Below are 25,807 nucleotides of genomic sequence, written 5' to 3'. Positions count from 1 at the left end.
CAGGTGGCCCTGTCTTGTAAATATCCCCTTGTAAATTCTGCCCGTGCCTCTGGCACATTGTAAAGTGTGTTTTATCTAATGTGTTTTGGTGTAATACAAAGGCTATTTTTTTATATAACCTTGTGTGGAGTTTCCTTTGTGGTGGGCCTTTGGGTGTTGTTGCTGGGGTGCGTGCGCAAATACTTAACTTACATCGCCTCCAAGTTTAGCCTTGCTGCTCGCGCCACGTTACCTAGAGGGTGAGTACGGGTTATCTTGGCGTGTAACTCCCTTGCCCTGACTTGGGAGTGGTGGTCTCTGACTGACTTTGGCGAAAGCCCTGGCCAGCCAGGGATCCCATTTCCAACATTGGCGGCAAGCGGTGGGATAAGGATTTGTGTTTGCGTTGTACCTTAGTAGCAGCTGGCTGCACCACAAAACTCTGCATTTTAGATAAAAACATTGTGGGGATTATTGTTTTAAGTTTGCTGAAAATGTCATTTCTGTGGAAATGTGTTTCTTGTGCACTTTGAGTTAGGTGTCCCTAGCTCGGGAGGGTAGATCATCCCCCTAAGTGCAGTGTGTTTTCTGGATTCACCAGAAGGGTGGGATCCAGTGGTGGCAGCATAAGTGTGTCCAGTGCATGTGTCCCCCGTCCCTGCCCTGGAGTAATGGTACCTGTGTCAAGTGTGGTCAGGTTGAGAAGTCAGGGGTGGTAGAAACTGCCTTACCAGTCTGGGGAGGGGTGTGTGTGGATGAATGGTGTGTGGCACTGGATGTGTTTGTGAGTTCTCTGGATGGGGAGCTTGCTGAATGCTAGTTTTGTTCAGATACCTAAGTCCTGTGTGTTGAACTTTTCCCAAGAACGTCTGCAGATAGTGGAGCCTGCTTTTTGATTTCTGTGGTCTGTTGAGAGACAGAATTTTGGAGTTGGTAATGTTCTGGGAGGAGAGAGGCATAGGGGATGGAGTGATTCCAAAAGGAGTGTCTGAGGTGTCTTCCAGCCCAGCGTGGTGGAAGAGGTTCAGTGTAGCCCAGCTAGGTCTCGGTGTAGGGGCTCACGTCCTGTCTCAAGAGGAGAAGGAGTGGGTGGGACTGCATGTCTCCAGGTGCCCGAAACCCAGTGTCAGAGCCTGGAGTGTTTCTGAAGGGAACATCAGGTCGGGGGCCTAGGCTGTACCAATAGGTCATTTGAGGAGGATCTTCCAGAGTGTCTGGAGAACGTGGAACCTCTGTAACCAGGGTTCCAGTAGTTCTGGTGTCTGGCAGTACCGCTCCAGTTGGGAGGGTGCAGAAGTCCAGATGGAGGGGTGCGAGGGGGATAGGTTCCCCAGTGGAAGAACCAGTGGGTCAGGGGCCAACCAGAAGGGTTGTGTCGCCAGGGAGTGACCATGGTGATGCCACTTCTGTCCTGAGTGTCAGGCAGACTTGTACACGACACATTAGTTGTGTCACCCTCAAGGAAGTCCTGGTGCGCCAGGCATCTGACCAAAGGGTACGTCCCTTGGTTGGGGAGCCAGTAGCCGGTGTTTCCGGATCTGGACGTAAGGACAACTGTATGTAGTGTCCTGAAGTTACAAGAGGGAACTCCTGCCTGAAGAGAAGGAACCGGGTAAGCTGTATGGGGTATTGACCTGCAGTGGTTGCCTTGCTGCTGAAGGAGGAGAGAAAGTCTTAGATTTTTGTTTTCAACTTGTAGAAGTCCTGGTGTGCCAGGCATCTAGCCAAAGGGTAGCGTCCCTAGGTTAGGGAGCCAGGTTCAGGTGGTTGCCTGTCCTGGACGGCAGGGCGACTGTAGCCAGTGTCCTGGCCGGTTTGTCTTCTAGGAGTACCCCTGTGAACACAGGTGGAGCTCATCTTAAGTGAAGAGACCCTGTGTTTCCCAGAAGGGGTGGTACAGGCCTAGCAGGGATCTTTAGGGTTCTTGGCTGAGTGTTGTGGTACTACCCTGAAAGCAGGTGGGGCCTACCTTAAGTGGAGGGACCCTGTTCTACAGTGGGAGGGTGCAGAACTCTGGAAGGGGGTCAGAGGGAGTCTGACCCCGGTGCATCCGGTGAATTTGGATCCCAGGTGGGAGATTTGTGTTCTGGAGGGTGCTTCAGAAGTAGAGGTAGGGTGGGGCATTCTTGCCCGTGACCTCTGGTCAGCCTGAGGGTGCGGACCCTAGGTTGAAGGATCAATGGTAGTTTGGAACTACGCTGAGAAAGGGAGTGGAGAATGGCTATTGTAGGCCAGGGGTTACTACCCCCCACTCTGTGTATTGGCAAGGACCAGTGGTATCTGGGTGGCCTAGGGCCTGGTCCTAGCCGTGGACAGCTAAGGAGTACCAGTGGGGTAACCTAGTTGGGCCTGTGTTTTTTTTTAAGGATGTGCTTGTCTTATGGATCAACTTGGCGTAGAACCGGAGGGTGTCCCTGCAGTGCGGGCCCGCGTCCGTGTTCTATCGCCCCAAGCAGGGAAGTCCATCACGGTGGTGATTGGCCTACCCTGCGTTTTGGCTGGAAGGGGGTCGTGTTGGACTTGGGCCTTCTGGCAGGGTCACCCCTGAACTTTTTGCCTTGAAATTATAGTGATTTCTGGTCTTTGCGCACTTTGACACTGTGGCGCAGTGTAAAGTGCGTGCTCTCCCTGAGTGCGTGTGTGAGATTGGCCTGCCCTCCCATAGGAATGCATGGGGAATGTCTGTGTCCCTGGTAGTTCCTGGTGCGTGAGGTGTGCATGGTCAAGTTTGGTATGTGTGAACTCGGGGGAGTGAATGCTGCGAGATGGTGTATGCCGCATGTATGTGTCTAGTAGGGAAGCGCCATTTCTAGACATGGCTGTACGTGTGCTGTGAGGGTGCTGGCGTGTGATTGGCTGGAGCTGGCTGGGATGCCAGGCTCCAGGAAGTCTGTGTGGGTCTGCCCCGGTGGTGAGTGGGAGATTAGCACGAGTGATGTGTGGGAGGAGTGTACCTGTGTCCTGGATGGGCTGGGTTTTCCCCACACAATGCTGGCTCCGCCCCCCTGTGGTGTGACTGATGACCCTAGCCCTGCCTGTGAATAGAATGGGTGGTTGGGCCATCAACAGTACTCCCAGACCAGCTGCGACTGGTTCTGCCCCCACCCTGCACCTAAAGACAAAGAGAAAGGTGTATAAAAGAGGGGCTGTGACCCCATGAAAATGTTCTTGTTTGCTGCTTGAATCTTGCCAGGGGCGTGCTGCTGCTTGGGCTCAGGGATGGCTTGCCTCCCTGAGCCCTGCCCAGCCCCTGGACTTCTGATGACCACCTCCTGAAGGACTTTGTGGCTTTTTGTGCCTTCATAGCGCTGGGAGCGCTGTATTTTCCTTCCTAGCGCTTGGGAGCGCTTCCCATTGACCCCTGGTGCAGGAGAGCGGTATTCTGTGTGCCTAGCGCTGGGCGAGCGCTTTATTTGCCTTTTAGCGCTTGGAAGCGCTATTGATCTCAGCCGGTGCCCACCCGGCGTTATTTGCCCGTTTATTACTTAAAACGAGCGAGTGCCCACCTCGCTGTTTATTTTAATCTCGAGGGTGCCACCCCTCTGAAATGCCCCCGAGATTCACCGCCGCGGCCCGAGCGCCGCAAAACAGGAAGTCAGGCACGACGGTGCCTGACGCGGGGCGGGACTTCCGGTTTGCCGGAGGAAGTCCCGCCCGCCGCCGCGCTGGGATTGGCCAGCGCCGTCAGGGAGACTGACCCTGGAGCTGAGTCCCGGTCCCGAGATGGGGGACCGGGTGAAGACGAAGGAGAGAGCGGGCGGGGCTCCCATGAGGTGAGGGAGAGCCCCGCTCCTACCAGAAGATGTCTGCCGAGGCCCCCGTGAGCGAGGGAGAGCCCCGGTAGACTGCTGCCAAATGACTGTGTCCCCCGCCGCCTCCGGAGAGCAGCCGGTGAGTAGAGCTGCCCCGGGGGGGCGGGGGGGTGGTGAAAGTGCGCGAGGGATCCCCTCGCAACGCTGAGCGGCCCCGCTTGACAGAGGGCCGCTCCAACGGCCCCCAGTAGTTCTTTGAGCCTAGAGGGCTCGGTGGGGGCATAGCGTTTTCTTTGTCCGTGCGCTCCGCCTTCAGGTGCCTTCAGGGCGGCCCCGGATGGTAGAGGGCTGCCCCAACGTTTCCCCAGGGCACAGTATCGAGTGAAATGGCCCGAGGAGCCCGTGCTGAGCCCCGTGGCTCCAACGTGTTGGGGCATTGTATTTACTGCAGAGCCTGAGGGCTCTCTCGCTGGGCAGCAGTGTTTCTTGAGCCTAGATGGCTCCAACCCGGGACATATTTGTTTTTTAGAGCCAGAGGGCTCAGTTGGGCACAGTCCTTGTCCTGAGGGGCCAGTGAGGGCCCCTGTCGCAATTCTGTTTTCAGCTGCCCAGCAAGTAGTGGGCAGCTGCACCGTGTAGGTCTTTTCTTTCCCTAGGGACATGTCCTGGACTTAGGAGTGAGGCGCACTCCTTCATCCCTGGTCTTCCCCCAGCTGCGCAGCACTTAGTGCCAGCTGCAGCGTTTAGGCCCCCATGTCCTGTCCCTCAGCTGCCCAGCAAGTAGTGGGCAGCTGCTACGTTTAGGTTCTGGCGCAGTGGCGCAACCTGGACTTTGTGAGTTCTGCGCTAAAGGTTTAGATGCTGTTATGATCTATGTCCTATTGCTTTTGGGTGTTAGGAAATGTACAATGTGTAGTATGTTTTGCGCACCCTGTGTTCTGCACCTCTGAATGTGTTGTTGATACATTATGTGCCCTGTTCCTTACACCGCTGAACGTGTGTTGATGCGTCATGTGTTCCTTACACCGCTGAATGTAGGTTCTGCATCATGTGTTTTGTCCCCAGGTCTATGCCCCTATGTGTATTGTGATACTGAGGTGGTTGTTCTTGCTAGTGCAGGTGGTGCTAGTAAGGTCCTGGTTCCCTGCGTGACCTGTTCCTAGGGTGGTTAGGATTGCGTAGGGGGGACTTACCAGTTACCAGTGGGTACTGGTTTTGTGCTTTATGTCCTATTTTGTGTTACAGTGATCTTCTGTTATAAGTGATCCCAAGGGCTTGATACTAAGCTTGCCCCCTGACCAGAGTCCCAGGACCAGTGGACTCTATGGTGCCTTCCCTGCCAAATTGATGGGACTTGTCTGATCTCCCTGGGCCCCTGGGGCCTCGCTGAAGTGTGCCTCGCTCGTTCCCCTTGGCAGCTCGTGCCGGCAGCCCGTCCAAGCCTCGAGCAGCGCCGCTCTCCCCAGAGCCGCGCCGCTTCGCTGGGTCGCCCGCATCCTGCCTCCCCCTCCTCTTCTGAGCCGCACACATTGGTCGCCCCAGAGAAACGCTTGTACTGTGCCGGCAGCCCGTCCAAGCCTCGAGCAGCGCCGCTCTCCCCTGAGCCGCGCCGCTTCGCTGGGTCGCCCGCTCAAGCTTACTAAGGAGGTCACTCGCATTATCCTGTGCAACCAGGACGGAAGGTACTGTCTGATAGGCTATGTTCTAAGTTCTAGGCCTACAAGTATTGTATTGTTACTTCTAAAAGTGCTGATTCCTGACAGTGGTCCAGGTGGCCCAGTCTTGTAAATATCCCCTTGTAAATTCTGCCCGTGCCTCTGGCACATTGTAAAGTGTGTTTTATCTAATGTGTTTTGGTGTAATACAAAGGCTATTTTTTTATATAACCTTGTGTGGAGTTTCCTTTGTGGTGGGCCTTTGGGTGTTGTTGCTGGGGTGCGTGCGCAAATACTTAACTTACATCGCCTCCAAGTTTAGCCTTGCTGCTCGCGCCACGTTACCTAGAGGGTGAGTAGGGGTTATCTTGGCGTGTAACTCCCTTGCCCTGACTTGGGAGTGGTGGTCTCTGACTGACTTTGGCGAAAGCCCTGGCCAGCCAGGGATCCCATTTCCAACAGAAGGCAAATTGGGGAATTGGCTCTTGGGAGTGCTTTCCTCTGCCTCTGCTGACCCTTATTCCTCCCCAAACGCTTCCTTGATTTCCTGTGGGGTGTGTCATTAAGTTCAGGGGATTCTGGCCCTGAGGTTTGTGCACAAGGGACATCCACAGTGTCATTATTTGTTTGTGATGCACTGCCCTGGGTGTTTAAGCTATCGACGAGTAGAACGTCTCTAGAGGGTGTTTGAGTGATGGCATTGAGATTGGGCGAGGAGGATAAACTCCGTTCCATTAGTTCAATTTCCCCTGTGACTTTCTTTAACATTAAGTCAATTGCTGTGGGTTTGTTCCCCTTTGCATGGTCAGCTTCCTTTATTTCCCCCGTGTTAACTTAGGGGTTATTCTCTTATTTGACTTGTTCCCCTTCGAGCGGGTGTTGGTGTGGGTGGACATCGTTCCCTTGAGGTCTCCTTCCTTATCGCCTCAACAATGTACAGCGAGGTTTCTGCCAATCCTCTTGGGTGCTGCCGTAGAGGTTTAATGAGTGGCTTTAAAGGGCTTCACTACCCTGAGCAGATTCCCTATGCCCACAGTACAGTACCTGGATGTAGTATCAGAAGCGTAAGGGCCAAGTGGGGTGGCCCGTCCCGTCCCTCGTCGTCCCCGGACGGCCACAGACGGCCCGCCCACTGCCCGGGCTCCGCCCGGCGCCGTCCGCGCGCGTCCGCGATGCGGAGGGAGTGTCCAGTTTTTGTAGCGCCTCCGGGCGCGCTGCGGGAGGAAGGAAGTGGTCGTCCCTTTTCGCTCAGCCCTCTGGGAGCTGTAGTCTCCAGCCGCCGCGGTGTGGGAGGGCGGCGAGACCACAGCGTCAGGGCCCCAGGAGCGAGGAGCGTCCCTCCGGTAAGTTTGCCTTGGCTGGTGTGGCTGCGTGCTGCCGAGTTTGGTCGAGTAATGGTGTCAGTATTCTGAGAGCCGCTCTCCATGTTCTTTTCAGGACACTGACGGTAAAAGAGCAGAGAGAGGGAGTCGATCCGAGAACCGAAGAAAAGAGGAGTATAGCATGAACAGTGAGGCAGGAAAAGAGGAGTATAGCATGAACAGTGAGGCAGGAAAAGAGGAGTATAGCATGAACAGTGAGGCAGGAAAAGAGGAGTATAGCATGAACAGTGAAGCAGGAAAAGAGGAGTATAGCAAGAACAGAAAAGCAGGAAAAGAGGAGTATAGCATGAACAGAAAAGCAGGAAAAGAGGAGTATAGCATGAACAGTGAGGCAGGAAAAGAGGAGTATAGCATGAACAGAAAAGCAGGAAAAGAGGAGTATAGCATGAACAGAAAAGCAGGAAAAGAGGAGTATAGCATGAACAGTGAGGCAGGAAAAGAGGAGTATAGCAAGAACAGTGAAGCAGGAAAAGAGGAGTATAGCATGAACAGAAAAGCAGGAAAAGAGGAGTATAGCATGAACAGTGAGGCAGGAAAAGAGGAGTATAGCATGGACAGAAAAGCAGGAAAAGAGGAGTATAGCATGAACAGAAAAGCAGGAAAAGAGGAGTATAGCATGAACAGAAAAGCAGGAAAAGAGGAGTATAGCATGAACAGTGAGGCAGGAAAAGAGGAGTATAGCATGGACAGAAAAGCAGGAAAAGAGGAGTATAGCATGAACAGTGAGGCAGGAAAAGAGGAGTATAGCATGAACAGAGAAGCAGGAAAAGAGGAGTATAGCAAGAACAGAGAAGCAGGAAAAGAGGAGTATAGCAAGAACAGTGAGGCAGGAAAAGAGGAGTATAGCATGAACAGTGAGGCAGGAAAAGAGGAGTATAGCATGAACAGTGAAGCAGGAAAAGAGGAGTATAGCATGAACAGAAAAGCAGGAAAAGAGGAGTATAGCATGAACAGAAAAGCAGGAAAAGAGGAGTATAGCATGAACAGTGAGGCAGGAAAAGAGGAGTATAGCATGAACAGAGAAGCAGGAAAAGAGGAGTATAGCAAGAACAGAGAAGCAGGAAAAGAGGAGTATAGCAAGAACAGTGAGGCAGGAAAAGAGGAGTATAGCATGAACAGTGAGGCAGGAAAAGAGGAGTATAGCATGAACAGTGAAGCAGGAAAAGAGGAGTATAGCATGAACAGAAAAGCAGGAAAAGAGGAGTATAGCATGGACAGTGAAGCAGGAAAAGAGGAGTATAGCATGAACAGTGAGGCAGGAAAAGAGGAGTATAGCATGAACAGTGAGGCAGGAAAAGAGGAGTATAGCATGAACAGTGAGGCAGGAAAAGAGGAGTATAGCATGAACAGAGAAGCAGGAAAAGAGGAGTAAAAGAGGAGTATAGCATGAACAGAGAAGCAGGAAAAGAGGAGTATAGCATGAACAGTGAGGCAGGAAAAGAGGAGGATAGCATGAACAGTGAGGCAGGAAAAGAGGAGTATAGCATGAACAGTGAGGCAGGAAAAGAGGAGTATAGCATGAACAGTGAGGCAGGAAAAGAGGAGTATAGCATGAACAGTGAGGCAGGAAAAGAGGAGTATAGCATGAACAGTGAGGCAGGAAAAGAGGAGTATAGCATGAACAGTGAGGCAGGAAAAGAGGAGTATAGCATGAACAGTGAAGCAGGAAAAGAGGAGTATAGCAAGAACAGAAAAGCAGGAAAAGAGGAGTATAGCATGAACAGAAAAGCAGGAAAAGAGGAGTATAGCATGAACAGAAAAGCAGGAAAAGAGGAGTATAGCATGAACAGTGAGGCAGGAAAAGAGGAGTATAGCAAGAACAGTGAAGCAGGAAAAGAGGAGTATAGCATGAACAGAAAAGCAGGAAAAGAGGAGTATAGCATGAACAGTGAGGCAGGAAAAGAGGAGTATAGCATGGACAGAAAAGCAGGAAAAGAGGAGTATAGCATGAACAGAAAAGCAGGAAAAGAGGAGTATAGCATGAACAGAAAAGCAGGAAAAGAGGAGTATAGCATGAACAGTGAGGCAGGAAAAGAGGAGTATAGCATGGACAGAAAAGCAGGAAAAGAGGAGTATAGCATGAACAGTGAGGCAGGAAAAGAGGAGTATAGCATGAACAGAGAAGCAGGAAAAGAGGAGTATAGCAAGAACAGAGAAGCAGGAAAAGAGGAGTATAGCAAGAACAGTGAGGCAGGAAAAGAGGAGTATAGCATGAACAGTGAGGCAGGAAAAGAGGAGTATAGCATGAACAGTGAAGCAGGAAAAGAGGAGTATAGCATGAACAGAAAAGCAGGAAAAGAGGAGTATAGCATGAACAGAAAAGCAGGAAAAGAGGAGTATAGCATGAACAGTGAGGCAGGAAAAGAGGAGTATAGCATGAACAGAGAAGCAGGAAAAGAGGAGTATAGCAAGAACAGAGAAGCAGGAAAAGAGGAGTATAGCAAGAACAGTGAGGCAGGAAAAGAGGAGTATAGCATGAACAGTGAGGCAGGAAAAGAGGAGTATAGCATGAACAGTGAAGCAGGAAAAGAGGAGTATAGCATGAACAGAAAAGCAGGAAAAGAGGAGTATAGCATGGACAGTGAAGCAGGAAAAGAGGAGTATAGCATGAACAGTGAGGCAGGAAAAGAGGAGTATAGCATGAACAGTGAGGCAGGAAAAGAGGAGTATAGCATGAACAGTGAGGCAGGAAAAGAGGAGTATAGCATGAACAGAGAAGCAGGAAAAGAGGAGTAAAAGAGGAGTATAGCATGAACAGAGAAGCAGGAAAAGAGGAGTATAGCATGAACAGTGAGGCAGGAAAAGAGGAGGATAGCATGAACAGTGAGGCAGGAAAAGAGGAGTATAGCATGAACAGTGAGGCAGGAAAAGAGGAGTATAGCATGAACAGTGAGGCAGGAAAAGAGGAGTATAGCATGAACAGTGAGGCAGGAAAAGAGGAGTATAGCATGAACAGTGAGGCAGGAAAAGAGGAGTATAGCATGAACAGAGAAGCAGGAAAAGAGGAGTAAAAGAGGAGTATAGCATGAACAGTGAGGCAGGAAAAGAGGAGTATAGCATGAACAGTGAGGCAGGAAAAGAGGAGTATAGCATGAACAGAGAAGCAGGAAAAGAGGAGTATAGCATGAACAGAGAAGCAGGTAAAGAGGAGTATAGCATGAACAGTGAAGCAGGAAAAGAGGAGTATAGCATGGACAGAGAAGCAGGAAAAGAGGAGTAAAAGAGGAGTATAGCATGAACAGAGAAGCAGGAAAAGAGGAGTAAAAGAGGAGTATAGCATGAACAGTGAAGCAGGAGGTGAAAATGACATCAGCGTGAAGAGGGAGGAGAAAGGATTGGACTCTAAAACGTCATTAAAGAATAAAATGTAGCTGGACTATTGAAAAACCTGACGCTACAACTAGGAGTCTGTTGTATTTTGTATTATAATGATTGCATTTCTCTTTTAATCTATGCTCCTTAGTTCTGTGCACATGCACATCTGTAGATTCCATGTAGGATTGTTTATATGTGAATATCTTGTACTGGCAGATGCTGCTGGGAACTGATGTAATGAGTACTGTGCTGTTTCCATTAAACCAGTACCAACTACAACTTGGATTTTTGGAGTTTTATTACAGAGTCCTTCTGTGAAACTGGGGCGGGAGCGCTACGAGACTGCGCAGCCGTCGTCTCGAGAGTGCATCAGACGCTTCAGAGGTTTCTGGATGAAAATCCAGCTGATGACTTTGTACAAATTGAAACTCCAGATAAACATTTAAACCCTCCTGATAGGTTTATAATTTGAATGTACAAATTGAGGTGCATATACGAGGCCCATGAAAGCAGTCTTCTGGTCGCAGTTGTCCAGTGATTATGAGATCATCCTAGCTGAAGGCGATTGGCCGCCAGTCGTGATTAGTGCAGCGCCCCGGGGCGGAGGCGGTAATCTGAGGGGCGATTCTTCCCAGAGTACCTGAAGATATCAGGGAATTTATAGGTGACTGGATTGAAGCCAGTATTTGGACTGATATGAACATGTTTTCACTCTTCGTTCTCCAATCTGATTGGAGGTTTTCAACCATCCTACTGCCAATCAGCTGCTGTATTTGCATCTTTCTCCTACTCTGACAAGGAAACCAGCGACATAGAGCACACTCTCCAGAGGAGCAAAGATGCAGAGAGACTCCGGCATGTTATTTGGGACACGCTTGGCTTTTCGACCTCAGCAAAACCAAACGCCATTCTTTCACAAAATGGACGCTGCACGAGTGAACCCTGTGTTCTGGTGCATACACTGTCCAACTGAAAGAGTTTTGGACCTACACCTGGGACAGCCCAGCCTTATCTTGATATGAACTCTATGCTGTACCACTAAAAGAGCAACAAGCACAATGCTGAGCACTGAGTCTGGCCTTTCTAAAGGATGCTGACTATCAGAGATGTGTCTTGTCAGTAACACTTTTTGACACAACGTTCGATGAGCGGATTGATTCATTGTTAATGTTTGAGCTTCAAAAGGAAGAACTTCCAACATTACAGAGCGCCTCAGAACAACAACCACTGCTGGTCCATCAGATGTGAAAACTAACTACAACATCATGCATTATTTGTTTTTTAACACCTTCCCTGCTGGGCACATTCCCCCGCTGTGCTGGGGGGAGGGAGGGCACGCACAGCGCCCCGTGCTCATGACGAGCTGATCTCGGCATGCAGCACAGTGCTCGTGTGCTCATGACGAGCTGATCTCGGCATGCAGCACAGTGCTCGTGTGCTCATGACGAGCTGAGCTCGTCCTGAACACGCCCCTTCTTTAGAACGCTCGCACAGCAGGGGAATTAGCCCAGCGTGGGAGCGTTCTAACGATCGTGACGAGCTTAGCTTGTCATGAGCCCACGAGAACCATGGCTCATGACGAGCTGAGCTCGTCATGAGCATCGAAGGAGTTATAGGACCACACGTATGCTACAAGCCCAGCAGATGACATCGACATGTCCTCCGATGAAGACTGAAATTATCATTGGAATCACCCAGAGGTATCCAACTTATGCACCACAAAGGATATACTATGAATGGTTTTTGAACAGACTCTTTCAAATTTTTTTCTTTTTCGTTTTCATACTGCATCTTTTTAGTCTAGTCTATTTTTATTATCACTGGTTTATTTAATAGTCAATGTTCATGTCTCCATAGGGAACACTTTACACAGACTGCATTTTACATATAAACATGAATTCCTTAAAACAATTTAAGGCTTTGGGCCAGATGTATCAAGGGTTTTCCCGCTCGCAAACGGGCCGGTTCGCAGAACAGGCCCATTTGCGAACGGGGAAAAACCTTTTGGGATGTATCATCCCAAAACACATTCTCAAAATAGGGAATCGCAAAAATTGTGATTCCTTATTTTGCGAATGCATTTAATGAATTACAATTTGCGATTCCTTGAATGAAATGCAGGAAGCCAAAAAAATGTGAAAACTGCCGTTAAGGAATCGCAAATTACCACCAACTTCTAGTTGCACACATGTCAATTTCAGGGGTGCAACAGGGAGTCCTTTTGCCACTTTTGCACCTTGAAATTGCATGCACAATTTGCGAGTACTTATTTGGTACTCGCAAATTGCGAATGCAATCCTATTCATTTCTATGATCCTCTATGCCCGTAGAAATGAATGGGAAGGTATTCATTAATAGCGAATCGCAATTTGCGATTCGCTATTAATGGAATATGTAGAATTCGCAATTTTTTGAGTGAAAATCCTACATACATTGCATTTTGCTTTTCTTAAATAGCGAATTGGTAAAATTCACTATTTAAGAGTCGCAAATGCAATTCTTGATACATCTGGCCCTAAGAGTATTTGTGTTTAGTTTTGTTCATTACATATGCCATGTATGCACTCATATAGGATATACTGTCTGCCTTTATTTTCCTCCCAGAGAAAACTGGTCACCCCTAGAGTTCGCAAAGCCAGATGGGGCGGTTGCTCCTTCTCGGTGGTGGCCGCAAAACTCTGGAATACCCTCCCTTCTTCGATCTCCCATGCAGAATCGCTCCCGGTGTTCAAAAACTTGCTGAAGACTTGGCTTTTCTCATTTTAGTCAGCAGCTCTGCACTCTCCTCTCCTCTACCACACAGCTCCTCTGCACCTCATCCTATCCTATCCTATTTTATACTATGATACATCTGATATATTGCACTTAGACATTTATCATGTTTTAGATGTTATTATATTCTAGTAAAGTAAGACCGTGGATTTCCCTACACGTTAGCTGATTCCCTTTATGTTAAATACGCCCCATTCAGTCACATTCCGACATACAAGGTGGGGATGTCGGAGAGCGTCTAAGGTCCAACTCGACTTAAGGAATGTCCCTAAGGTCTGACTCTATTTAAGTAAGCCCTGACTCTATCTTATGTCATGGGCATCACCATTTTCTCAACTTTAGGTCATGGGAGTCATCATTTTCTCAACTTTAGGTCGTGGGAATCACCATTTTCCAAACTTTAGGTCATGGGAATCACCATTTTCTCAACTTTAGGTCGTGGGAATCACCATTTTCTCAACTTTAGGTCATGGGAATCACCATTTTCTCAACTTTAGGTCATGGGAATCACCATTTTCTCAACTTTAGGTCATGGGAATCACCATTTTCCAAACTTTAGGTCATGGGAATCACCATTTTCTCAACTTTAGGTCATGGGAATCACCCTTTTTCTCATTTTATGCAGATTCACTGTCATGTTTGCCATTGACGCAGATGTTGTCTGACCTTATCAATCAAAGAACTTTGAAAATGTGAAGTCAGGCAGAAAATGAGATAGATATCACAACTGATGCAACATCAAGTCTCGGACAAGTGTCTAGTTATCACATTATCAAGATCAAATATGTGCAAACACAGACCTACAGCCAAAATAGTGTAGTCTGAATTGACATCCATGTATCTCATATGTTCATAAGGACACGGCTGGACGCACATCTTGATACACAGAATCCATATCAGACATTCCTACATGTATGTCAGAAATTGTAAACGCGGATAAGATTTAATGTGTCAGAACTGCCACTTTATCACTTGCCAGTAGAGGTTCTTCATCCAGATTGTCGCACAAGATACTGCCGGAGACGGTCTTGACTGCTGCCATCACGTCAAGAAGATGCTCCATCGCATTTGATGCAGATATAGCCGCGTCCGGGGGAAAGGACGCTGCTGTGGCGTGTGTTTTTAGCAGGGTACGCTGCCCTCAAACCATAGCTTTGGCTGTCAACAAGGTATGCAGTGTGATGCTTCACCCTAAGAAAGTCTAGACTGCAAGTTACACTCTCCCAGCTCTCTTAGTACAGCGCATAGAAGTAGGTGTTAAGGTGTTAGGTTTTAAGGAACATTATAAATATGGTAGAAATGTTCATTTTATTCTTGTTATTCACAATGTGCCTATTTGCTAATTTTATGATATTGTGTGTGGCTTTTTTAGATGTGCTGAGAGACCGGTCCATCTTGTTGTAATATATGCATTTAGTTACAAGCTTCTGTTATTTTAAGTACTATTTGTGTGTGTGAAATTGTGAAGAGCGAGGCAGGTTTGTTTCCGGCACCACGATTAGTGACCCAAAAGCAATGAATCCACTTCAACAAAGTATTGAGTGGGGTTTTGTGGGGCTGCAATAACCTGCCTTTCACATTTAGCATTGGTGCATTGGACCAAACTTTCACCCATGAGTGGAAAAGTAATCCTTGTAGAACTGCGCAGAGTTGTTGTTTACGCAACATCGTGCTCCGTCTTTCTCTCTCCTTCCGGTGTTTTCCACCCCTGCCAAATATCCCCCAGACCTTGTGTGCCTCCCCCCTTCCCCCCGCAAACCTTTCCTGGCCTCCCTTTTTTTCCCCAGAGTTTTCTATAGCGCGAACTTGACCCGAATCGGGTATCAGAGCGCTTTACACGAGCACCAGTTACATTACATGAGGACCTACATTCATTTTTGTTAGGCACCGGGAGATTAAGGGCCTCATTTATGAGAAGAGACGCATCGCTGCGTGAAAACAGCGATGCGTCACTTTTCATTGCGCCCTCCTTGTGACATGATTGATGTGTCATATTTATAATATGACGCATCATGTCGCAAGGAGTTACAGATACGTCAGTATTTCTGACGTATCTGTAGGCGCAAAAGTGACGCAACACCAGCAATGTGTCCTTTCATATGGGGCAAGCCCCATGTTGTTAGTGCCTGCGTCAGTCTTACGGCTGCCATGAGGCAGGCGTAAGATTTTGACGCATTAGCGGCTAGGAAATGGCGCCGTGAAATCTTATAGATTTCACTGCGTCACTTCTACGACCCTTCCTTGCGTCAATACGCCCCACTTGCATACATTATACCTGGCGCTGGTATAATGTGGCGCAGGGGTTTGCAAAGTGACGAATCTACCTAGATGCGTCACTTTATAAATATGGCGCAACAAGGCGCATTTTTTACACCACTGGTGCGTCACAAAAAGTGACTCACCAGCGGCGTAAAAGTGACGCAAGGGCTCATAAATGAGGCCCTAAGTGATTTGCCCAGAATCACAGGATGTTCAGCGCCATTGCCGAGACTCGAACCCAGATCCCCAGGTCAACCAGAACATGAACTGTTCCCAAAGCTGTTCCCATCAGATCTGCTCGAGGTGAAGCACTCACAGCCCCGGCAACAGAACACACAGCCGTCTCCAGAGCGTGTGATCTCAGGTATAAATAGCCCCATTCTTCAAACATCTTTTTAGAGACGACAATGTATGTCGCATCAAGCGGTTGATCCAGTCTCTGGTGCGATTAGGATTACACAGGGCGGTAAAAAAATCCGATGGTCCTCTATTAAGTCGTCCTCAGAGAATTTGGCCCTACTGTATAAAAGCGTAATTCCCCAGCTTGAGCGTCTAAATATATTGTATGAAAACGCTTCCAATCCTGCTAATGATGCTAAATGTTTAGTTATACATAAAGAACTGATGCTGACCCTAGCAGCTAGTTTTACTAAACCTGTAAAATGTATTAACCGACAGGTACGTGCCACAACTCCGTGGTACAACCAGTCCTGTAGGAAGGCGAAGACCACCCTAGTTCTTGCCATCAAATCAGGTCATATGGCTAATATTTTGGCTGCAAGGAATTCCTATAAGAATCTCCTTTCTCATGCCAAATCTGAATGGGAAACAGAGAAATGGAAGGCCATTAAGGAAGCTCTAATAGCGAAAGACGCCCGAACCTTTTGGAACCTGGTCCATACTGGGAAGGCAGAAGGGAAGGTAGAGATTGATTCCAATATAGCCGAGGAAGCTTGGTGTGTATATTTTGGTGATCTCTACTCCAACACTGTTTCCGCCCACAATCCGCTACCTATTACATCTTTGAGACCAAGTCTAGAATGTCCCTTTCCTCCCTTTACTATGTCGGAAGTGACCCTTGCAGTTCAAGGGCTAAAAAGTAACAAGGCCCCTGGGTTGGACAAGATCCCCGGCGATCTTTTTAGAGATGAGCCAAAGATCTGGGTCCCCTATCTAACCGTCATATTTAATGCCATCCTTGACGGCCAAAAGCTTCCAAGCACATGGCTGGGGGCCGAAATCATTCCAATCTATAAGAAGGGTTCTCCGCTGGTCCCGTCAAATTATAGACCAATTAGTCTAATTGACGTTACCCAAAAAATTTATGCCAAACTGCTTTTGCAACGCTTGCAAGATTGGATTAGTGAGAATAACATCCTCTCCCACTTGCAAGCAGGGTTCCGAGCCAAAACCTCGACCATTGACCAACTACTACGGCTCCAAGTTCTTTACTGGAAGCATGTGGTGATGGAAGGGGGGAGCCTCTACCTGACATTTGTGGACCTAAAATCCGCATTTGACATGGTGGACAGAAACCAACTTTGGAGTATATTAACAACAATGGGGATACCACCCTACCTGTGTCTCCAATTTAAAAGACTCCATGACGGCACCTATGCAAAGGTTCGCTATGGCAAAAATGCCCAGCTAACAAGAGAGTTTCCTATCGAGAAGGGAGTTAGACAGGGATGCGTACTGGCCCCTACGCTATTTTCTCTTTTTCTAAACGGCCTCGTTGATGACTTAACTAGTGTTCAAAACAGCGACGCTCCTAATCTAGCTGGTGGTAAATTCCCTGCACTTATGTTTGCAGATGACACCCTGCTGCTCTCAAAAACATCTATGGGGATGCAGCGGGTGTTAGATCAATTTACCAGATTCTGTAGGGACAGGAATCTGGTTATAAATATTGACAAAACCAAGTACATGGTGTTTAACGGCACTACAACCAATTGCCCTTGTCCATCTATGGATGGACGAGCCCTGGAAAGGGTAAATAATTTTACCTATCTAGGCCTGACTCTAAATGATAGAATGAGTTGGGAAACTCAAATGACTAAGGCTAATCTGGCCCTTTCTCAGTCTATGGGGGGTATTCTTAAAGTACAGAAAACCTGTGTCCAGAAGTTAGTCAGTGTACCGCTGGAAATATATAAGGTACAAACCAGATCCTCCACATTATATGGGGCAGAACTCTGGGGTCATTGTCCAGCAAATGAGATTAGTATAACTGAGAATACATTTGTTAGACAGCTGCTCTCTTTACCTACTAATACCCCCCTAGTCCCACTTAGGTTTGATATAAATCTGAAGCCAATTGCAGAAGTAATTGCCTCACGGCCGCTTCTCTATTGGCGTAGACTGTGGAGTGTCCCGGAGCTTGAGTGCTATAGAGAAGAACTAAAAATTGTTATGGCCCGCCCGGGAGTAGGGAGGATAAAGTGGTTATCCTTTATAAGGGGGCAGGTGTCTAAGATCGGCATGGAGAATCTCTGGTCCAATCCGGAGGACTCATGCAAATCTATCTCAAAGAGAACACTGGCTGAGACTATAAAATTCCACAATCTTGAAGAGGTTTTTCGATCAGCTAGGCCTTCTAGTCTCACTGACAGTTTTTTGAACTTTAAGAATGTTTATAGTTTCGAGAAAGAATTAGATGCTATAGAACCTGCCTTAGCTAAAAAATTGTTTCTACAATTCAGATATGGTACACTACCCCTTTTTTCTTACTCTGATAAATGGAAACCGGGTTTAGCTCGTCCTTGTCCAGGTTGTAATGACCCGAACGAATCTTTAATCCATGTAACTTTGTTTTGTCCTGCCTATTCTGCCAGCAGGAAAAAATGGATTATACAGTTATGTCTTAATTTAGGACTGAGGAATTACATAGATTATTTTAGAATTTTAAAAACTGATACCAATGCACTGATAGTTACTGCTATTTCTAAATTCTTGTTTTCGATGTGGTTAACTAGAGGAAGACTGATCCGTTCTTAGTAACCCGCTTATTGTGGGCTAACGGCTCTGCCTCAGTAATGTCTAGCCTTTTATTCTGTTTTATAAGGATTTTTTAGCTTTTCCATTTTATTGACATGTTTTTATTGTTCCACCATAACCGCACGTTAACCGATTATTGTAAATACGTAATTTGAGACCTAATTAATGCATTGGATGAGTTGTAAATGTATTATTATCTTTTTCAACTGTAATGTACTTTTATGGTTCTTTAACAAACCGAAATAAAGTTATCATGGATGGTATGTTTATTAAATAATCCCTGGGCCGCACATGTAAGATTCAGGCCCGAGGAAGAAATCCGTATTTTAAAGTCAAATGTGCACAGTGGTTAAAACTGCTGATGTTAAACAAATGATTCTGTTCCAAAGTATGTATGGCTTTCAATGACCTGCTTTTCTGGGTGAACTCTGGAAGCCCTGCGCCTGGCTCTGGTGGCCGCCTCTGTGGAGTCGGCGCTGTGTGCTTTGCTGCTGCAGTTTACACAGGAGCTGAGTGCACTCTGGACTTTCCTTCCCCTGGAGTGAGTTTCAAGGGCCCCTGAGCCCCGAGGCCTGTCACTGACCCATTACTCACCCCCCCCCCCCTTTCACGGACCATAACTCTCTCCCCGAGGGGCGCACGGAGGGAAACTCTCCAGAACTTTCCAAAGTGTGCTGTGCTTGTGGTTACGCCACCGCCCCTTATAATCCACTCGCTCTTTGGAGAGAAGAGATGCGCTAAGCGCCCCTCCCCGCCCTCCTCTGATAGGACAGGAGGTCAGAGTCCTGTAAACCCGGGCAGACAGGACCAGGAAACGACAACATCCCAGCCCAGGACCCGAAACCCTGACCCTGGGATTCACCGCTAGGAAGTCCACAGCTAAACCTGTTCAGGGTGCGGACAAACCTTTCAACAAGCATTTGCAATGCAATAGGTCTCGCATTAGCAAAGTTTGAGCTATTGGTCTTGTAAATGACACATCTTTTATGTATGTGTTGGATTTGAAAATAGCGAAATTAATAGCTTTGTCATTTACAATGCCAATAGTTATAACTTTTGCAAATGTGACACCTATAGCATTTGTAATGCAATATGTGTTGTATTTACGTGACTTAGCTGTATTGATATTACAAATAACAATGGCTTTTAATGTTTTAAAATAATTAATACTTAAATAAAAGTTATTGTAATTTATAATGGCAATAGCTCAAACTTTTGTAAATAGCTTTTCTGAAGATTATGTTCAGTGTATTTTATTGTGACGAAAATCCAAGAACAGAAGTGAAATATTAACATCTTTTTGTGACATTTGTAATAAAGCTTGAAACATTGAGAGAACATATTTGAACCAGTTGTTGTTGAATGGTTGCACAGAGTGATGCTGTGGTGGCGCTGAGTGATGTTGTGGCATTCAGTGATGTTGTGGTGGCGCTGAGTGATGCTCTGGCGTTCAGTGATGCTGTGGTGGCGCTGAGTGATGTTGTGGTGGCGCTGAGTGATGCTCTGGCGTTCAGTGATGCTGTGGTGGCGCTGAGTGATGTTGTGGTGGCGACGAGTGATGCTGTGGCGTTCAGTGATGCTGTGGTAGCACATAGTGAAGTTGTGGTGCCCCTGAGTGATGCTGTGGTGGTGCTGAGTGACGCTGTATACTGTGCTATGTTTTGTTTTGCTATCCTATGTTTTGTTTTGTTATGCTATGCTATGCTATGCTATGTTTTGCTATCCTATGCTGTGTTTTGTTATGCTATGCTATGTTTTGTTTTGTTATGCTATGCTATGCTATGCTATGTTTTGTTTTGTTATGCTATGCTATGCTGTGTTTTGTTATGCTATGCTATGTTTTGTTATGCTATGCTATGTTTTACTATGCTATGCTTTGTTATGCTATGCTATGTTTTGTTACGCTATGCTATGTTTTGTTTTGTTTTATTATGCTATGCTTTGTTTTGCTATGCTATGTTTTGTTACGCTATGCTATGTTTTGTTGTGTTTTATTATGCTATGCTTTGTTTTGCTATGCTATGTTTTGTTACGCTATGCTATGTTTTGTTGTGTTTTATTATGCTATGCTTTGTTTTGCTATGCTATGTTTTGTTATGCTATGCTATGCTATGTTTTGTTGTGTTTGGAATGCTATGCTATGTTTTGCTATGCTATTATATGTTTTGTTTTGCTATGTTATGTTTGGTTAAGCTATGCTATGATTTGTTATGCTATGTGTTGTGTTTTGTTATGCTATGTTTTGTTATGTTATGCTATGTTTCGTTATACTATGCTATGTTTTGTTTTGCTATCCTATGCTTTGTTATCCTATGCTATGTTTAGTTTTCCTATCCTATGCTTTGTTTTGTTATGCTATGCTATGTTTTGTTGTGTTTTGCTATGCTATGTTTTGTTGTGTTTTGCTATGCTATGCTTTGTTATGCTATGCTATGTTTTGTTATGCTATGCTATGTTTTGTTTTATTATGCTGTGCTTTGTTTTGCTATGCTATGTTTTATTATGCTATCCTATTTTTTGTTTTACTATCCTATGTTTTGTTTTGTTATGCTATGCTATGTTTAGTTTTGCTATCCTATGCTTTGTTTTGTTATGCTATGCTATGTTTTGTTGTGTTTTGTGATGCTATGCCAAGTTTTGTTGTGTTTTGATATGCTATGCCTTGCTATGCTATGCTATGTTTTGTTATGCTATGCTATGTTGTGTTTTATTATGCTATGATTTGTTTTGTTATGCTATGTTTTGTTATGCTATGCTATGCTTTGTTATGCTATGTTTTGTTATGCTATGCTATGCTTTGTTATGCTATGCTATGGTGAGCTTTGTTTTGTTATGCTATGCTACGCTATGTTGTTTTGTTATGCTATGCTATGTTTCGTTATACTGTGCTATGTTTTGTTTTGCTATGTTTTGTTATGCTATCTATGTTTTGTTGTGTTTTGTTATGCTATGCTATGCTATGCTTTGTTGTGTTTTGCTATACTATGTATTTTTTGTTATGCTACACTATGTTTTGTTTTGCTATCCTATGCTTTGTTTTGTTATGCTATGCTGTGTTTTTTTATGCTATGCTATGTTTTTTTATGCTATGCTGGTGAGGGTCTGTGAGGGCAAGTGAGGGTGTGTGAGGGTGAGTGAGGGTGAGTGAGGGTGTGTGAGGGTGTATGAGGATGAGGGGGTGTGAGGGTGAGGGTGTGAGGGTGTGGGGGGTAAGGGTGAGGGGGTTTGAGAGTGAGAGTGTGAGGGCGATCTTGTGTGAGGGTGTGAGGGTGAGGGGGTGTGAGGGTGAGGTTGTGTGAGGGTGAGGGGGTGAGGGGGTGTGTGAGGGTGAGGGGATGTGAGGATGAGGGGGTGTGAGGATGAGGGGGTGTGAGGGTGTGTGTGAGGGTGAGAGGGTGTGTGAGGGTGAGTGAGTGTGAGGGTGAGTGTGTGTGTGAGGGTGAGGGGGTGTGTGAGGGCGTATGAGAGTGAGGGGGTGTGAAGGTGAGTGTGAGGGTGTGTGAGGGGGTGAGGGTGAGTGAGGGTGTGTGAGAGTGAGAGGGTGTGTGAGGGTGAGTGGGTGTGAGGGTGAGGGTGTGTGTGAGGGTGAGGGGGTGTGATGGTGAGGGTGTGTGAGAGTGAGGGGGTGTGAAGGTGAGTGTGAGGGTGTGTGAGGGGGTGAGGGTGAGTGAGGGTGTGTTAGGGTGAGGGGGTGAGGATGAGGGTGTGTGAGGGTGAGGGGGTGTGAAGGGGTCAATCAATCAATCAATCATACCATTTGTATAGCGCGCTACTCACCCGGAAGGGTCTCAAGGCGCTTTGGGGAGGGGTCCGCTACTGCTCGAGCAGCCAGGTCTTAAGTTGTTTCCTGAAGGCGAGATGGTCCTGTGTCAGCCGGAGGTGGATGGGGAGGGAGTTCCATGTCTTGGCTGCCAGGTAGGAGAAGGATCTTCCTCCGGCAGTGGCTCTTCGGATGCGTGGTACGGCGGCGAGGGCGAGGCTTGTAGAACGTAGCTGGCGGGTGGGCGTGTAGAAGGTCAGGCGATCGTTGAGGTACTTGGGGCCCAGGTCGTGGAGAGACTTGTGTGCGTGGGTAAGGAGCCTGAACTTGATCCTTTTGCTGACGGGGAGCCAGTGCAGGTCCCTCAGGTGGCCGGAGATGTGGCTGCGTCGGTTGGAGATCCGGAGTGGATGGTGTTCATCGTGTGGGCTGTGTCTTCGGTGGTCACCGTGGTCCAGGTGCGGAGGGTGGCGGTGGGGGGCGTTGGTTCGATGGTTAGGTGCGTGGGTGGTGCGTCAAAGCTGTTGTGGATGTCGGCGATCTTGTGGTGGAAGAACGAGGCGAGAGAGTCGCAAAGATCCTGTGAAGGAGTGATGTCGTTGTTGCCGGTGCTGGGGTTGGAGAACACCTTGACGATGCTGAAGAGCTCCTTGCTGTCGTGGGCGTTGTTGTCCAGTCGTTCTTTCAGTGATTTCTTCTTGGTGGTGCGGATGTGCTGGTGGTGCTTGCGGGTGGCATCTTTGAGGGCGGTCATGTTGTCTGTGGTCCGGTCGAGGAGCCAGGCTTTCTCGAGGGTGCGGCAGTTCTTCTTGGAGTCCTTGAGTTCTTCGGTGAACCAGGAGGCCTTCTTGCTTCTGGGTCTGCTAGGAGGGTTCTTCAGTGGTGCAAGGTCGTCGGCGCAGGCGGTCAGCCACTGGGTGAAGTTGCGGGCTGCTTCGTTGGGGTCCGTTGTGCTGGTGGGTGGGTTCTGGCTGAGGCAGGTGGTGAGCTGGTCGGCGGTGATCTTGCTCCAGCTCCTGTGAGGAACCTGTTGCGGGTGGCGGTGGGTCGTAGTTCTTCTGAAGCTGAAGTGGACGTAGCTGTGGTCGGTCCAGTGAAGTCCGGTGGAGTGGCTGAAGGTGATGTGCTTGCTGGATGAGAAGACGGGGTCAAGCGTGTGGCCGGCGTAGTGGGTGGGGGTGTTGACCAGTTGCTTGAATCCGAGGTTGGCGAGGTTGTCCAGCAGGGCGGCGGTGTTGCGGTCCTTGTTGTTCTCGAGGTGGAAGTTGAGGTCACCTAGGAGGATGTAGTCAGCGGAGCGGAGGGCGTGCGGGCTGATGAAATCCGTGATGTCGTCGCTGAATTGTGTACGTGGTCCAGGGGGCCTGTAGACGAGGGTGCCTCTGAGGGTCGTCTTTGGGTCGGTGTGTATCTGGAAGTGGAGATACTCGGCGGCGGTGAAGGTGTCGTCGGAGTCGGTTGTGATGCGGATGGTGTTCTTGTGTACGATGGCGATGCCTCCTCCAGTCTGGTTGACGCGGTCTTTCCGGATGATCTTGTATCCATCTGGGATGGCGATGGCGATGTCGGGCGCTGAGGAGGCGTTCATCCAGGTTTCCGTGAGGAAGGCGACATCTGGTGAGGTTGTGTCGAGCAGGTTCCAAAGTTCGATGGCGTGTCTGTGGATGGAGCGGGTGTTGAGCAGGATGCACTTGAGGTGGCTGTTGTTGGTGCTCGGCTTGGTGGCTGCGGTGCAGGTCTGGAGGCAGGTGAACTTGCAGGCTTGACAGGTGAAGGGTCCTAGGGTGCGTCTCGGGGTCGCTCGGTGGCAGGCTCTTGGTCGGTCGGGTTTGAGTTCGATGAGGGTGGCGGTGTCATAGGTCCGTCGGGGGACAGGGGTCCTGGCGCTGGGCGCCGTCCAGGCACGGACGGGCGCAGACGGGCTTGCCTTTGGCGCGCCTCGGTGCGCCCGCTGCGCGTGTCACCTCTGCGCGTGCGTGGGGGCGTCATAAGAAGGGAGCCGGGAGGGAGAGTCCGCTGGGTGGCGGGAGCGGGGGGGCCAATCGGCTGGCGGGGGCGGGGCCGCAGGGAGGCAGCGGCGGGAAAGACGAGTGCGGGTGGCTCAGCGGCGGCTGGGTCGCCTGCAGCGGCAGCAACAAAACACGGCAGGCAGGAGCAGGAGGGGCGTGGGGGCGACCTGGCCAAGGAAAGGCACAGTGGTCGCTCAGGGGTGTGAGGGTGTGTTAGAGTGAGGGGGTGTGAAGGTGAGTGTGAGGGTGAGGGTGTGTGAGGGGGTGAGGGTGAGGGGGTGTGAGGGTGAGGGTGTGAGGGTGTGTGAGGGTGAGGGGGTGTGAGGGTGAGGGTGGGTGAGAGGGTGTGTGAGGGTGAGAGGGTGGGTGAGGGTGTGTGAGAGGGTGAGTGAGAGGGTGAGTGAAGGTGAGAGGATGTGTGAGGGTGAGGGGGTGTGTGAGGTTGAAGGGATGTGAGGCTGAGGGGGTGTGAGGGTGAGGGTGTCTGAGGGTGTGGGTGAGAGTGAGGGTGTGTGAGGGTGAGGGTGTGTGAGTGTGAGGGTGTCTGAGGGTGTGTGAGGGTGAGGGTGCGAGGGTGAGTGAGGGTGAGAGGGTTGTAAGGGGGCGAGGGTGAGTGAGGGTGTGTGAGGGTGAGGGTGTGAGGGTGAGGGGTGTGACGGTGAGGGTGTGATGGTGAGTGAGGGTGTGTGAGGGTGAGGGTGTGAGGGTGAGTGAGGGTGAGGGGGTGAGGGTGAGGGTGAGAGTGAGGGTGTGTGAGGGTGAGGGTGAGTGAAAGTGTGTGAGGGTGAGAGGGCATGAGGGTGTGTGAGGGTGAGGAGGTGTGAGGGTGAGGGGGTGTGTGAGGGCAAGGGGGTGTGGGGGTGAGGGGGTGTGTGAGGGTGAGTGGGTGTAAGGGTGAGGGTGTGTGTGAGGGTGAGGGGGTGTGTGAGGGTGTGTGTGAGGGTGTGTGAGAGGGTGAGGGTGTGTGAGGGTGAGGGTGTGTGAGGGTGAGGGGGTGTGAGGGTGTGTGAGAGTGAGGGGGTGAGTGTGAGTGTGAGGGTGTGTGAGGGGGTGAGGGTGAGGGGGGTGAGGGTGTGAGGGTGTGTGAGGGTGAGGGGGTGTGAGGGTGGGTGAGGGTGGGTGAGAGGATGTGTGAGGGTGAGAGGGTGTGAGAGGGTGGGAGAGGGTGTGAGAGGGTGGGTTAGGGTGGGTGACGGTGTGTGAGAGTGTGAGTGAGAGGGTGAGTGAGGGTGAGAGGGTGTGTGAGGGTGAGGGGGTGTGTGAAGTTGAGGGGTTGTGAGGGTGAGGGTGTCTGATGGTGTGGGTGAGAGTGAGGGGGTGTGAGGGTGAGGGTGTGTGAGGGTGAGGGTGTCTGAGGGTGTGTGAGGGTGAGGGTGTGAGGGTGAGTGAGGGTGAGAGGGTTGTGAGAGTGAGGGGGTGAGGGTGAGTGAGGGTGTGTGAGGGTGTGTTAGGGTGAGGGGTGAGGATGAGGGTGTGTGAGGGTGAGGGTGTGAGGGTGAGGGGTGTGAGGGTGAGGGTGTGTGAGAGGGTGAGTGAGAGGGTGTGTGGGGGTGAGAGGGTGTGTGAGGGTGAGGGGGTGTGTGAGGTTGAGGGGGTGTGAGGGTGAGGGGGTGTGAGGGTGAGGGTGAGGGTGTCTGAGGGTGTGGGTGAGAGTGAGGGGGTGTGAGGGTGTGTGAGGGTGAGGGTGTGAGGGTGAGTGAGGGTGAGAGGGTTGTGAGAGTGAGGGGTGAGGGTGAGTGAGGGTGTGTGAGGGTGAGGGGGTGAGGATGAGGGTGTGTGAGGGTGAGGGTGTGAGGGTGAGGGGTGTGAAGGTGAGTGAGGGTGAGGGTGTGTGAGGGGGTGAGGGTGAGAGCGAGGGTGTGTGAGGGTTTGTGAGTGTGAGGGTGAGAGGGCATGAGGGTGTGTGAGGGTGAGGAGGTGTGAAGGT

This window comes from Lissotriton helveticus, chromosome 9 (genome assembly GCF_964261635.1).
Source record: "Lissotriton helveticus chromosome 9, aLisHel1.1, whole genome shotgun sequence".
NCBI classification, from domain to species: domain Eukaryota; kingdom Metazoa; phylum Chordata; class Amphibia; order Caudata; family Salamandridae; genus Lissotriton; species Lissotriton helveticus.
This window is presented reverse-complemented; position numbering follows the sequence as displayed.